Source organism: Gigantopelta aegis, unplaced genomic scaffold, assembly GCF_016097555.1.
Source record: "Gigantopelta aegis isolate Gae_Host unplaced genomic scaffold, Gae_host_genome ctg1817_pilon_pilon, whole genome shotgun sequence".
NCBI classification, from domain to species: Eukaryota; Metazoa; Mollusca; class Gastropoda; order Neomphalida; family Peltospiridae; genus Gigantopelta; species Gigantopelta aegis.
This window is the reverse complement of record NW_024532792.1, coordinates 38,115-52,621: the sequence shown is the minus strand read 5'-3', so window position 1 is coordinate 52,621 and position 14,507 is coordinate 38,115. Positions and strand designations below refer to the sequence as shown.

The following is a 14,507-nucleotide window of genomic DNA, read 5'->3' as shown; positions in this document are numbered from 1 at the left end:
GAAAAAAGTGAAGATGGTAAGAGATTGTCTGTTCGCTTGACTATAGCTGCTAACATGGGAACTTTGTCTTTAGGATGGTGGCTAGCATCATACAACAATCAAAGTGGGTGGGTTCCATCAACATATTTGGAACCTCAGTCTCAGGATAGCTCTAACAATATGGAGGGTCAGTATGACACTACCAATGTTGTACTTCTCTCCCTCTCTTCCTCCCCCTCTCTCTCTCTCACACACACACACAGAATCATTGATATTAGGTCAAATATATATCACAACACAAACTATACAGCTAAAGATGAAGACGAGATATCATTACCTAGTGGCGTGAAGGTTGAAGTGATTGAGAAATCATTACATGGATGGTGAGAGTCAAGTACATTGAATGAGATTGGGTTAACTAATCAATTGATATGTTGTTAGGTATAAAAAAAAGTCGGGGCTATGCCCCAGCTGTCATACTTAAACCTCCTGACAATGAAAGAGTGTAGTATTATAGATACAGAATCTTCTTTAACACAAGTATGTGTTAGATAATGTATGTATCAATCCATTCATCAAATCATGCACCCATTGTGTCCATCCATCCATTTTTACAGCCAATCCCCTTTCATACTAGATCTTGAGCCACTCATATCTGGAATAAAAAGACCTCCTCCAAGAAGGTATGAGAGAGGGAGAGAGAGAGAGGGATTCACACTTACTACTAATATAGAAAGTTTTTAATGGAGACAATTGAAAAACGAAGGGCTTCAACTTTTATTACGGCCAATTACAGAAGAGAATGAAGGAGAACAACGCGTCTCTCCAATCCACGTTAGACAAAAGACGACAATCAACATCTTCCATTAAAGACTGGTTTCATAATTTAAGAGAGCTAATTTCGTAGTAAGTCAAACTCTATGACAAAAGAAAGAACAAAAGAAGACAATACAATTGAAAATACAAAAGTCGTCTTAATTCCATCTGTGTCAACAAGGGACCAAAATTAATAGCTCAACCTCGTCCAAGAAGTTGGCACATTTCTCAATAGAATATAAAAAAGAGACAAAGGAGACGAAGAGGATTGATAATAACTAATATCAAGAAGATATTCATACAGAAGATATAGTTATTATAAAATGTGTCTTGAAATCTGGCATGAAGTTTCATTGTTATTCTATTTATCTTATAGTCTCTCACTTTATTTACTGTACTTAGCAAAAAAATATGGACTATCCTGTTAGTATTAACTTCCTTTTAGTATTATTTACCTTATATTTGCTGTCCTTGGCAAAAAATATAGACTTCCTGTTTGTATTATTTTACCTTAATAGTCCCTTCACTCTATTTACTGTCCTTGGGGCAAATATGAACTTCCTGTCGGACACTTCCTTAAACTTAGCAATAAGAACTAACTTATGTACACAATCCTACCATGTAACAAATACTATATAAAGATATCTTGGTATGACACTGCAGTACATTGATGAAGTCAGGTCAATTTTTAGTGTAGGAGGGTCTATACGATAAGTATGTCTATGGTTTCTTAATGACTATATTAGTAGATCATTAGGAGAGTGCAGAACACAGTTTTAGATCTCGCAAAAGTTAGACATAGCCATGCCTCGAACTAGAGACGGACCAAGAACAGCCATTAATCATATTGTTTGTGTCGGGCTACGAGAAGAAGAGTTCCTAGCAAACATTATGTGAGTTAGGCATGATTATAAGGAGTGTGCCAACTCTGCAGTTATCTCATCTTCATACAAATACAAGTCCTCAGCTTGATCTCTATGTTTGAACTGTTCTGCTGACAAGAAATCACGAACATTTATAATATATTTATATTTAGGTATATGTTGTCGATGTTACATGGGACAACGATGAACGTTATGAAATCCTCCGAAGATACAGTGAATTCTTTACCTTACAGGTATGTGGGAAATATAGCAGCTGGACTTATGACTATTATTCATCAATTAAGTTATTGACTAACTAAATTTTTTGCTTTCGTAGGAAACATTAAAGTTGGTTTTTCCTGAAAGGGTAAACAGATATACTGATAAACAGTACTGCCTTACCACCTCTTCCAAGTAAGAAATTAGAATCTAATATGTCATTGATTGCCTATTGCTTTATCTACTGTAGGTAGAAAGTTTTATTGAAGAAGTCACATAAAGAGTGTAGCTGAGGCCAGACTGGAAGCTATCAATAATATTGTCAGGTTAGTTGTTCTCTGATGAAATTAATATCATGTTATGTTTTTAATAACCTATAACTTAACTTACTTGAGTATGACCTCGACTGTAAATTTATCAATTAATGTTTCTATAGTGATGTTGTTACTGATCGTGATGTTTAGTTTATAACAACATATTTCATAGCAGTAGTATGTTATCATCAAATACCTCAGTTCTATGATCGCGTGTATTACTCACTTGTTTTTGTATGTACTTAGACTTTTTTATATAGTTTTATAAAACCTCTGTGTTGAGAACACTTCCCTGTATACCAAGGAGTATTGCAAACATCAAATGTAGAGTCGTACTGTACTGTTTTGTAAAAACTAACTTGAATCCTCTCCAGTCACATTACTAATGATTAACTTATTAATATTTTCTTTTCTTCTATTATTCCAGCTACTTGTCAGTTTAGATGAAAAGATTTCAAGAACAGTCACGTTTTAACATTCTTCTCACCAAAATTTGGCGACAGAAAACAAGCAAGGTTAGTAAACACAAACATCCTTATCTCATAACAACAATAAACACAACATAACAACAATGAATCACAACATGACAACAATGGAGACAACACGACAACAATGGACACAACAAACCTTATATCTTTTTACAATTAACAGGATGTATTTGTTTTAATTTTATTGTACTTATTTTTAATTGTAGATTACGATTACAACGACCAGCAACACTCTATCCTCAAATAAGGCCAGCTGTAAGAAAGCACCATATAATTGAATAATATTGTAATTTGATATATTCTTGTATGACATAATATATTACATCACATTTGAACCAACTACCATGCATCCATCCACACATCATTTTGTTTGCTATAGGTAACAATGTCTGGGAAGAATACTGTGTAATTGCTGCATTTAAAGGAGAAAGTCCAAGTCAAATCTCAGCTGAGAGTGGTGATCAAGTCATCTTGTTAAACAAGGACCCTTCAGGTAAAAGGATGGATTGATGAATTAATGGAGAAAATAACTATGTCCTTTCTTGGTAGGTTGGTGGTTAGTGGAAAAAGAGGAAAATAGGTTGGATACCTAGCTCTTATCTCAAGAAGACTAAGTAGATGACATGATGATTATGATACATCACCATATTTGGGATTAGTAGGAGCAGCTGGTATGTGTTATTACAACACCTCTATTATCATCAAAGAGTGTGTAATTATATCTAAATATTGTTCTAAGTAATAGGAAATGTAGTAACTATTATCTGTAGTAAACAATTACTTTAAAATATGAGATATTTCTAGACACAAATAGTCAAATTAAACAATTAAAAATTATTATAATACATTATATATTATATTATAATACATGATATTATAACACATTATATAATATATTATAATACATTATATATTATATTATAATACAGTATATAATATTTATAATACTTATATAATATATATAATACATTATATAATATAATAACTTGATGACATATACATGAAATATAAAAAAAGTAATTCTTTTGTCTTCCTTAGGAGCTGACAAGAAAGGAACTGGTAGTGAGGGTCAGTTGTCTCTAAGTCCTACTTCTATGGAGATAGAGGGTCAGGACTATGTTGCTATTGATTCATATCAAGCTCAAGGAACTGGTCAGTTGAGCTTTGAAGAAGGAGAGGTTATAACGGTGCTCGAGAAAATGGAAACGGTTAGTAATATGATATGTAGTGGATGAAAGGTCAAGAATTTGGCAGCTGATATTTTGGGAGTATTGTTGTGTAATTAGAGCTACCTGTATAATATTTCTACCAAAACACAACATGAATATTGTTAACCAAATGTCACAGCTCTAGACTAAAGTTTGTAAAGTGAGAAGACTTGAGCTCTTGTTGTGTACTGGTTCATGTCAATACTCTAAAGATATCGGTATGACATACTATAAAACTTAGTTGTAAGGCAACACAAATACCATTAAAGGAGTGATTTGTGATACAACATATCACACCACCCTAACTACAAGCCAAGTCTTTAAACCACAAATGAGGATGGAACATCATTACTTGGCAGAATACCAATGGTCCGCTAGTTGCATCACTGTTATCACTGCAGCTGCAAGTTTTCTTCTAAAACATTTTTAGGGCAACAATAGTTTAAGTTTTTGTTTTATTTTTATAACAGAATCTTTTTAAATTCTGTTATCAGATTTCACCTTCCTAATTTAGATGTTAGCACAAGTTGTAGCCAACTGATGTTCCCAATAATAGTGATCTAACTTCTTCAGTTGCCAACATATCTAATCAACTTCCTCTTAGGACATTTGTCTCTTTAAATACGTTAGCCCCTTTATTTCTGTATTATCTCTATCATGTCATATTAATGTTTCCCAAAATATCTACTGTGTGTAGAAAGGTTTCCTCTAATATTATCATCATCTTTGTTATATTAAAGGTTGGTGGTTTGTATCTAGACGAACAAGAAGAGGGTTGGGTGCCTTGTGGTTACTTAGAGCCTCTAAATAAGAAACACGACGAAGAAGAAAACCCTATTTCTACATTAGGTGAGGAGAAATACTCTATTTATAAGACTTTATTAAATAAACATAAAATTATATCTAGAAGAGTATTACAGGAGTAATATAATGATTTAATTGCATGAATTTCAGGTGTGGGTGTAATCTTTGTCTTATATGACACTAGTAGAACATCCCACTCAAGGTATTGTCATACTTATACCTCGTAGTAATTTGCAGCTGTTGTTTTATAATGGCAAGCTTTTGCCATTGCCATCTGCCAATTCTGTTTTATTAAATTCTAAACTATTTGTTGTTTTGTTTTTTCCTATAGATATAGAGAAATATCAAACATTAGCTCCTTACACTGCTGAAGAAGACGATGAGATATCATTCCCGCAATCAGCAGTCGCTGAAGTCTTACAGAAATCTCTCACAGGATGGTGGCTAATTAGATGTGATGGATATGTTGGTTTAGCTCCAGCAACTACCTTAAGAAAATACCTACAGAAACTCTAGTAAGAGATTAGTAGTATTGATTTGAAAATAGAGGGTGGGAAGGAGGGAGAGGGAGGGCGAGAGAGGGGGAGGAGGGAGAGGAAGGGAGTGTAGTTGCAAGGTGGTGTTGATAAATATTTTGTGTCTCTAGTTAGTTAAATTTAAACAAGGGATTACAACTTTGTCAACACCTGTCAACTAGCCAGCTAGTCATGAATTTTTGAGGGAATATTCTTTCATTAAACTTTACCATTTCATCTCAGGAATTGAGCGAAATGATTCTGGAATTGAGAGGCAGTTTCTGAAAAGCAAGAATATTTGACATCATCTTTTAAACAAGTACCAAGACAGTAAGTATATTTCTTGAGAATTATAATAAATAATTCCTATTAATTTAATTCTTTATTTTATGAGAATTTTCTTTCTCTAGGCGTACAGTTCGCAAGAGGAAAAGTACAAAGAAGGAAAATAACAAAACACAAACCTCATATTGAAACAGTTCTTGAAGACAAGAGGATACCATCGTCGAGAGTCCACACCCATATCCAGAGGAACACCTTCTAGTCGAGATTCCACACCTATTTCTAGAGGAACACCCTCCTAGTCAAGACTCCACTCCCATCTCCAGAGGATCTCCGGCAAATCTAAAAAGTCATCAAATGATGGTGGGAAGCGAACAAAGGATGCAAGAACAAGAAAGGAAGTCTAGTGATCCAACGTCCAGAACGAAACCAACACCTCCACCTCGTAAAAATAGCCAACCAGAGAACAAAACTATATTGTCTACTTCTCCAAACCTCCCCCTGTCTCACCTAAACCAGTTAGATTGGTTGCTCCCTATACGCCACCTAGACCAAGACAGAAGTCAGATAAATCGAGCTTGGAGTGACACTAAACATTTCTCTCCTCCCAAAGATGATGAATTTGATGAAAGTCCTACTGAGCCAAGTAAAAAAAACGAGGGTTTTTCACCATCTCGTCTTTTAGGTCGACGGAGTCCAAGTCCTCGAAGTAGTCCTATCAATATAATCCCAAACATTAGTCCTTTTGATCGTAGAAGGGTACCCCTAAATCAGATAGCCTCTCTCCACCATTGCTGAATGAGAGCCAGCCAATGACCATGGTACCAATCTGATGAAGTTGCAACAGGAACTAGCACAGGAGGAGGGTCCAATCCATTTACTCAAGAAATGGTAGACTCGATGTTAAATACATCTTAGCCTCCAGGACACAAGTTTGAAAGAAACGCTACGTGAAATATTTTTTAATTATCCGCAAATGAAAGATGCATTGAAAGAGTAATCAAATAAATGACAAGTATGATATATCTATATATATTTTTTTGTTATAATTTTTTATTATTATTGTTATTATTGTAATTTTTTGTTATGTTGTAACATCACACACATTTAGATATACAGAGATATAAATTGTACACACTATATATAGATATGGCCATTTTTATGCATGATAATTTTATATTTCAGTTTTAAATATTTTGAACACATACTTTGCACATTAATCCAGAAATTTGTTTTTCTTTAATATTTCAAGTACATTATTATATAAGTAATTAGAAAATTGTTAATAAATTTATATTCAAAACTAATAGCAAATAATCAGCTTCTCTTCAATTCTGTCTTCCCAATAGCAGCTCTGTGTACTTCATCAGGACCATCTGCTAATCTTAAAATTCTAGCCCATCCATAAAATTGAGCTAATGGTTGATCACCTGAAAGACCCTAATGCTCCCGTGAGCCTTTGGGAGAAAGAAAGAGAGAGAGAAAAAGAGAGACAGACAGACATATAGACAGAGACAAAAAAAGAATCAATGCATTGTTCTGACGAAGATGCATTTACTTGCATAGCACATCTACACAACCCTTTGTGCCATTAAAGGGGCAACCACTTTAATAATACCAATATCATTACGGATAACTAAACAAAAATAAATAATAATAATAATATATCTCTTTTATAATTAATATTATTACTTTATTTCCAACTGTGTCCATCTTGTGAGCTGCCTTCAAAGTCAGTAATCTTGCCTCTTCTATTTCAATACGCGACTGAGCTATACTTGCCAGAATAGTATCAAACTCAGCAAGCGTCTTACCAAAGCACTTCTCTCCTTTACCTGCATAATACCATTAGAGCAAAGTGTAATGTGAACCATGAGGCCTACCCTCTTGGTCATCAACTGGAGAGCTCTTTCAGCCATTCCTATCAGCCTCATACAATGATGAATACGACCTGGTCCTAACCTCCCCTGTGGAGAGGAGCACAATAGTCCTCCTGCTGTATAATAGCTCACTAGTTTATACCTGAGCAATCTCAACCCTCGTCCCTCTCCGAGGAGAATGTTCTCCTTTGGTACTTTTTACATTGTCAAATCTCATTTCAGCATGTCCACTTGGAGCATCATCGTAACCAAAGACTGTAAGAGGACGCACAAAACATGTACTCCTGGGGTATCCATGGGAACCAGGATCATTGACTAGTTATGAAAATAGTATTTCATCCATCAATCCATTCATTCATCTATCAATCTATCCATCTGTCCCATTAATTACCTGCTGTTTATATTTAGAAGCTGTAAATCGTTCTTTCCCATAAAAATACAGACTTGACATCTTGGATCAATTGCTCCTGATATCCACCATTTATGTCCATTAAGCACATAATGGTCACCCTCAGCAACAATAGAGACTGAATATTAGTGGCATCAGATGAGCTACCTTTGGTACAAGTGACACGAGTTTGCCATGGTAATCATGAACTTACAGCAGGTTCTGTCATTGCAAAACAAGATCTTATATCTCCTTTTAATAGTGGAGTCAACCAGCGAGTCTATAAACATAGTAGAACTACTAAAAATAGATTTGGGCCCATGATGTCAATAAATACTAAAAAATAGTATTATAATAATATAGACGTAAGCCAGACCTTCTGTTCATTAGTTCCATAACGAACAAGTACCTCCTATTACCAGTATCAGGAGCACTACAATTAAAAACCTAAAAAAGATGTTAGATCATTTTATCTTCCAGTTTGTCCTGACCATCTAGTACTTACTTCTGAAGCAAATACAGACTGTCCCATTATCTCAGCAAGATGTGAGTACTCAAGATTTGTTAGTCCTCTGCCATATTGTCTATCTCCATGTCTGTTTCTACTGGCAGAAATAAATTCCAAAGACCTTGAGAACGAGCTTTATCCTAAAATTAGTAAAAAAACAATTAACAATTAAAATTAATTGGTAAATGAGGATATGTCAACTTTAGGTTTTAAAGCACCTTGAGTGTTTCAATAAGTGGGTGTGGTTCCCATCTTTTATCTGATAGTTGATGATCTTGTAAAGTACTTTCACTCGGAAATATGTCCTCTTTCATAAAATGTAATAATTGTCTCGTAAGTCCTTGAGTAATGGAGGAAATGAGGAGAAATCACTGAGCAATAAGCCTTGAAAGAGAGAGAGAGACAGAGAGTATATCATTTTACGGAAATGACTTACTTGTAGTATACAAATCTGAAGAGAAAGTAGCAGTTGAATATGATCGAGTACTCCTTGGATTAACACTAGTTCCACTACTGTTACTATTAGTTTGATGTTGAGCTAATGACCATCCTTTTTTGGCAAACTCTTCAGCCAATAATCCAACACTCTTAGCATTATCAGCACTAGCTTGATCTACTCATGAGTAAGAGAGAGATAGAGAGAGAGAGATTCAACAGTCAGTGAAAACAATTTTACACATACTCTGAAGAGCTCTCTTATACACACCCTGTACAATAGCTGCCAATCTAAAGAAGGAGAATGCCATATAGAAGGTCAGTTTGGGACGTGAGAAATACCCCTAAGGGAACAATAACTAGAGAGAAACTCTTCTTCTGTGGGAATACCGAGGGTACTTAAGTCACGCCCACAAAGACCTAGGAAGGGACACTTGGAAGAGTAATCAGTTAAATAGAGAGTACCTTTTAAAGCTGGAAAGTCAGGTTGAAGATAATATGGCAGACAGCTATAGGCAAGATCAAGAAAGGGTCTCCGAGAGTAGACAGCTCCCAGTCCAAAACCGCAACAACTTCATTTTTATCAGGTGCAAAAATTAAATTGTCCAATCTAAGTAAAAAATATGACACTCAAGTGACAGTCACATGACTTGTAATTTTGTAAAACTGACAAGTCATTAAACATGGCATCACAATGGTCACATGTCTATCACATAGCATCATGATGATCACATGATCAGTCAGCTGACATATACCTGAAGTCTCCATGTACAACAGTAGTAGTATCAGCATTAGGTACATGAGATGATAACAGTCCAACAGTTTTGTCCATAGCAGGTATATCATGAGTCATACTAGAACGATACTGTTTGGACCAACGATCAATTTGTCTACTGACATAGTTACCTAAAACATACTCATTAAAAGCACTGTCCCTTTAAAAATTGTATAATTAGTTGCTTAATTACCATGTTTTCCAAAAGTTTCTAATCCAGCTTTTTCTATATTTACAGCATGAATTGTAGCTAAGACACGACACATATCATTATAAATTTCCTGAAGGGGAAAAAATATAATTAATATTAAATTACTTCATTAAGAATTTTAGTAATTACTATGTACCAAATATTAAGTATATTATTTACTAGTATATATATAATACTATACATTAATATTTTATTATTAGTGTAATGTTGTATATATTGTACTAGTATATATATAATACTACATTAATATTATTATTATTAGTGTAATGTTGTATATTTGTACTAGTATATATATAATACTACATTCAATATTATTATTATTAGTGTAAATGTTGTATATATATGTACTAGTTATATATATAATACTAATACTTAATATTATTATTATTAGTAATGTTGTGTATATATTGTACTAGTACATATATAAATACTACATTAATATTATTATTATTAGTGTAATGTTGTATATATTGTACTAGTATATATAATATACTACATTAATATTATTATTATTAGTGTAATGTTGTATATATTGTACTAGTATATATATAATACTACATTAATATTATTATTATTAGTGTAATGTTGTATATATTGTACTAAGTATATATAATAATACACATTATATTATTATTATTAGTGTAATGTTGTATATATTGTACTAGTATATATATAATACCTACATTAATATCTTATTAGTAGTATAATGTTGTAATATATTGTACTAGTATATATAAAGACTATTAATATTTATTATTAATATATTGTATAGTATATATAAATACTACATTAATATTATTATTATTAGTGTAATGTTGTATATATTGTACTAGTATATATATATATACTACATATATATTATTATTATTAGTATAATGTTGTATATATTGTACTAGTATATATATAATACTACATTAATATTATTATTGATGTAATGTTGTATATACCTTTCTTTCATTTGGATTCATGGAGGGTAAAGAAGGATCTTGTAATACACGACCAGGTACCATACTTCATAACATAAAATGGAGTACCAACTACACTGTGTGATAAAAGAAATAAACATGAAAAATAAATAACAAATTTCAAAAAATCTTTTTAACACAAAGCCAACAAATTATTATAAACAATGATAATTGGTAAGAAATAAAATCTTTTAATTATATTTTAAAGTGAGAATTAAACTGACCTGTCATCTTCACAGAGAGATAGCAGTTCCGGTATAGGGACACCATGATCTCCAACAGCCTTCATCACTCTTAAGTACAAGAAAAATATAGCACACACATTATATATCCAGGTTACTTATATTCTCTCTCTACTGCATGAGCTGATGGAAGCAATTTCCCAGGCTATAAGAACAACAAACTATAAACAGACAAACACAAACACACAAACAAAACAAACTTACTGGTTTCTTTCTCAAGACCATTTGGACTCCACCATATTCAACTAATATGTGGGATTGGACTGACCAAGTTTGAAAGTTCGTACAAGAGGAGGTTCCTCTTGAGAGAGACCATGAGTCTCCTTGAGATAACCAACAAGTCGATCAATGGGTATCAATAACTTCGTACTGACCTCAGTTGTACCTATAATATACTTTAGTATAAGCAGGTATGAAAAACAGGTTAGCTATACCAGAAGGCATGGTATTTCTCGTAGTACCAGCTGTTCAACTTGTCTGACAGCAGTTGGTATATCATCTACCTTTATATAAGAGAGAGAGAAAGAGAGAGAGTAAAAAGGGTTAATAATATTATCGTAATATCACTAACCTTGATGGTGATCATACCCAACTGTTTTGCAGCCTTTAAATTAGTCCCAATGTCATCCAAAAATACCGCTTGTTCTCCTGTCACTCCAAGTTTTTTGAGCGCTCTGTTATAGATGTTCGGATCTGGTTTCTTAAGACCCTCCACACAAGATTGTATAATCTATTGAGAAGTGGGGTAAAATATAAGAAAAGGGAGAGAGAGGGGAGGGAAGAGAGAGTAAAAACTATAGTTAATAGGACTCAAGACATACCACATCAACATTTCTAGATTTCCCGTTGGTAGACAGTTTTTCCATTATCAAATTTAAAATTATTTGTAATAATTGCTATTTTAATGCCGGATTCCTTCAGTTTTTCTCATCAAGTCAGTAACTTCCTTATATGGTTGACAAGGTCACACCCACACCACCCAAAACAGCAGCCAAGTCCCATACTTGTTTCCCAGTAATGGAATTTGATGCAATTTTGAAAACTCGTTTGCAAAAGGAACACAAAATTGTTCTAGCGTGATTTCACCTCGTTCAAGACGTGAAAAGACCCCACCTTCTCCATAATGTCTAATAGTCTTGTTGACTGATCCATTTGGAGGCGATACTTGGACTCAAATTGAGAGATTAGTGGAAAGGGTGAAGGAATGACCACGCCTCCAATATCAAATATGACAGCTTTGGGTCTTTCATGAAGTGTGGTAGTGGTAGTAAAATGGCAGGAATAAATTTGACTGGCTGGTGAACAAGAATATAGACATGTCTTCATTTTCTAAGAGAATAATATTGTCCTGCTCTTCTAATGAGGCGATGCATACTTCAGACCACGCCTATTAATTTTTTTTAATTTTAATAATATCATCTAATGTACTGTCGCGAATCCTAAAAATTTTGTCAAAATAATTCAACCGCTCTTTGAAATTTTGTTTCCACTGTTGTAAATTTTTGTCCTACCAGACAAGCAACATAACAATAGCACCTACACAAATGATTGTATTACTGGTATCATAAAATATAATATATTTGATAGACAATGATTAATATTCCACAGAAAGAAACTTTTTAATAACAAGGAGTGAGCCTATCATTTGTGATGTACGAAATGAAGTAAGTTAATGGCTACCTTCATAAGTACTTATTAACTTACATTGTTTACATTAATTTAAATAAATTGATATATTAAATACTCCATATATTGTTTTAGCAGGAACATACATCATATCAGAGACAAAACTGAGAACAACACTCCTCCTATAATCCAAATAAAAATAATCCATAGAGATACACAATTACTCATACTGTCTTTTGGAGTCTTCTAATAATAATAGAAGTCAGCTTATAAGTAATTAAAACAGCACAGAACTATTGATTACACAACAATTTTATTAATAGTTATTATCTTCAAAATTAATATCAATTTAATGCTCAGTTTAAATAGATTTAGTATTAGTTAGAATCTTCAACATAAGAAGTAGTGAAATCAAGATAGTCAGCTAGTGGGTTCATAATGTCTTCTAATACAAATCAGAAAAACTATCAATGATATCTTGACCAACAGTTTCTTGTAATTGTAAAAAGGATCCTGAAATTATCCTAGCATTTGATAACTGATTCAAAACATGAAGATGAAATGCTATGTCTAATGTTTTCTTCATTGGTGTTGTTTTTATATTGTAGGAATATTACTTGCTGTAGTAGAGGGAAGGTATGTTATTGATATTTAGTGAATCATTTATCCTTACAACAAAATTTTCATGGAGATGTCTGTTTGAAAGCTACAGAACAAGATTGGAAAAATTAATCTACCAGTTGCTTACAACTATATGTTGATGTAATAAAATAATAGAACTTTGATAATACTGAAAATTCTAGTTATTATATAGATAAGAATTGAAGGATATATTAAAACTAAATGATAGAAAATCATATTAAAAATTTAATCAGTTATCATAACAGCCCATTTATTGTTTACATCAGTGGATTTCTATGGAATCTATAATTCATATCAATTACTATATAGTCTAGTATATTTACATGTTATACTATTACAAAACAACAAATTATATAGTAAGTGATTCATTATATAGTAAGTGAATGTTAGATTCTATTCTACCAATGTAAGGTATAAATTGTTTGTTAAATAACTGATTGCTTTTATATTTAAATTATAAATATACAATTTTGCCAAAATAATAATAGGATTGCATGTCAGCAATACCCTATGCTTGCGACAGACTTTCATATTATAGAAATGACTATATCAAATCAAATTTGATACAAATATTTAAACTCACTGACTGCATTACCTTGCTTGACTCTTTTTCCTTTTTTTCCTCAAATACATTACTATGATAATTACTGATGTTAAAGATAGGAGTAATACTACAATTGTTGATATCAGTCAATCACAATAATTGTACGTGAGCTAGCTGAGTTTGACTGTTGTACTGTTTTAGGCGAGGAAGATGGAACATGCTCAGTTGTTGATAAAGGCTTAGATATAATTGAGGATGATGAAAGGTATGTTATCATCTTTAATACTAAATAAACAGGTAACTGATGATCAGCTCTAATGTAGATATTATTGTGTGTTCTCTCCTTGTAAAAGTGGACATTTATATGTTGTAAGGGCAAGAAACAACTCCAGCAGGTTACCTCATCTGAGGGTTAAAATTAAGTGTAACTAGTGATGTGTTGCCTAGCAGTTGGAGGAGTGGGTTAGCTCTAGCTAGGAATCCTGGATACTAAATAGGAGGTCTCACAGAGTGAGTTAAATTTGGTCATTTAACTCAACACACTTATCTACTCTTGATGTTGTTGTTCTTTAAGTTTCATCACAACTGATCATCAATACTGTGATACGGGTTATCAATATATTGATCCTGTCTCTTATACTTTCTTATATCTATATCCATAATGTATAGATAGGGTAAGATATAATATGGTGTTGTATTGGAACTGATCCATATGTACAAACTTGTGATTACATTTCTCACATGATATTCTTAACTATCAGGAGGTATGTGGCAAAATAAAATACAGCTGGCAATGATCCAAA

The 14,507-nt window shown here is 32.9% G+C and overlaps 1 pseudogene; it reads right to left on the bottom strand.

Moving 5' to 3' along the window:
• Positions 1-6,122: 6,122 nt before the first annotated feature.
• LOC121391152 lies at positions 6,123-12,746 on the bottom strand (annotated as a pseudogene).
• Positions 12,747-14,507: the final 1,761 nt, after the last annotated feature.